The following is a 2,169-nucleotide window of genomic DNA, read 5'->3' on the forward strand; positions in this document are numbered from 1 at the left end:
GGGGTCTCGCTCTTGCTCAGGCTGGTCTCGAACTCCTGAGCTCAAACAATCTGCCCGCCTCGGCCCCCCAGAGAGCTAGGATTACAGGCGTGAGCCACCGCGCCCGGCCTACATTGGCTCTTTATTAGGCTGCGGTCCCCATGTCCCCTTGTACCTCTGTCAAGCACTCATCAGAACTTCTGCCTTTCATTCAGTGAGGTGTTCTGTGACTGGTTGGGTAATGTTGAGGCATCACCTTGGTGGTACCTGCTAATACTGCCCTCCCTCATTTAGCCCAGTTGATTCTCAGAGTTTATGAGGTCATGGGCGGCTGCTTTAGGAAGCCAGTGAAAGCCATGGCTTTATTGTATATACTTGACCATTGAACCTGGGGTTAAATATCTCTGCCCTGGCCCCACACTATCAGCTTACCTTAACCACTCTCAGGAGTATTGGAGATAAATGGCAGAGCTACTTTTTATATCTCCGTAGAAAAAATTAGCAAGACCAGATATTTCACAAGAGAAGCTAGATGACCAAGCATGTAAAAAACTGGTCAGCCTTACTAGCAATCAGTGAAATGCAGATTAAAACAAGTTACCATCTTTTACTATATCGATCAACAAAGGTTTTAGAAAATAATAATACAAAGTGACAGTAAAGGTTTGGTGAAAGGGACATTTTCACACATTGCTGTTGTACTGTAAGTTAATGTGATTGTTGTAGACCATTTTAGCTGTGTATCCCAGGCACTGTAAAAGCTTCCCACCTTTTGTTGCAGTACGTTCCCTTGAGAATCTATTAATACCATCAAGGAAAAATCAGGAACTCAGAAAAAGTTTGTACAGATACGCTTTTTCGCAGGAGTAATTTTAACAGTGAAAATTTTGAAGCCACCTTACAGCAGTCCAATGATAGAAAAATGCTTATATAAACTGTGGTAGGTTATGGAATGTAAAATGATGTGAGAATAGCACATTCTAAGATTGCATTTATAGTGTGATTTCACTTATAGAGAATATTCACATATTTACCCAAACATAAAAAGTTATTGATCAACATCTCTGTGCGTTGAGATTCTAGGTGATTTTTATTTTTCCACGTTTTAAAAATTTTTCAAAACGTCCACATCATGTTTGTGTTAGCTTTATAGACTATGTCAAGTTAGCTTTTACTACACAACAAAATAAATCCCAAACCTGGTGAATTAAAACAAAACCATTTTTTTTAGTCACAATTTTATTGTTGGTCAGAACTGTCGCTGCTGATCTTTACTTGGCGCCGTCATGAATCTGGGGTCAGCTGAGGGGTTGCAGATAACTGGGTGACCTAGGATGGTCTCAGTCACATGTCTGGGGGCTGGCAGGCCCTCGGCCAAGGTGCCACAGTTCCCTTCCAGGTGGCTTCTCACATCTGACACGCTACTTGGGTTTATTCACATGGTGGTCTCCTCGATGGACCACCTGAGGTCTAAACCCAGGTGCACAAGCACTTTCCAAGTCTCTGCATCCTTCACATTTGCTAATGTTCCATTGCCCAAAGCAAGTCACATGACTAAGCCCAGAGTCAGTGTGCAAGGAAACTCCCAAGGGCGTGGGAGGTGCAGAGGAGACAGTGTGGGATGGTTGCAGCCATTTTTGCTAACAGTCTTTGACATAAACATTGAAATCAAAGCCATAAAATAGAAAAAAAAAAAAAAAAAACCCTAACTCATCTACATCTTAACTTGAAGCCTTCTGTGAGTCATAGTATATTTATGGCATGGACACCACAGGGAGGTTAGATGTAACAGAAGAATGCCCATTTTGGACTTTTTAATAAAAGCCACTCTGACAGGGCTAAGGTGATATCTCATTGTGGTTTTAATTTGCATTTCTCTGATGATCAATAATATTGAGCGTTTTTTCATATGTTTATTGGCCATTTGTCTCTCTTCTTTTGAAAAGCTTTGTTCATATCTTTTGCTCACTTTTTGATAGGGTTGTTTGTTTTTATTTTTGTTTTCTGTGCTGATTTGCTTGAGTTTTTTGTAGATTCTGGTTATTAGCCCTTTATGGAATGTATAGCTTGTGAATGTTTTCTCCCATTCTGTAGGTTGTCTGTTTACTTTGTTGATTGTTTCCCTAGCTGTGCAGAAGCTTTTTAGTTTAATCAAATCCCATTTATTTATTTTTGTTGTTGTATGATTGC

At 40.4% G+C, this 2,169-nt stretch overlaps 1 protein-coding gene across 1 annotated transcript in view; it reads left to right on the plus strand.

Moving 5' to 3' along the window:
- RSU1 (Ras suppressor protein 1) overlaps nt 1-2,169 on the plus strand; it is a 182,585-nt gene that overhangs the window by 68,982 nt on the left and 111,434 nt on the right. The gene's annotated exons all lie outside the window — the stretch shown is intronic.

The sequence above is a fragment of the Propithecus coquereli genome, unplaced genomic scaffold (assembly GCF_000956105.1).
Source record: "Propithecus coquereli isolate 6110/MARCELLA unplaced genomic scaffold, Pcoq_1.0 Scaffold69, whole genome shotgun sequence".
Taxonomy (NCBI): domain Eukaryota; kingdom Metazoa; phylum Chordata; class Mammalia; order Primates; family Indriidae; genus Propithecus; species Propithecus coquereli.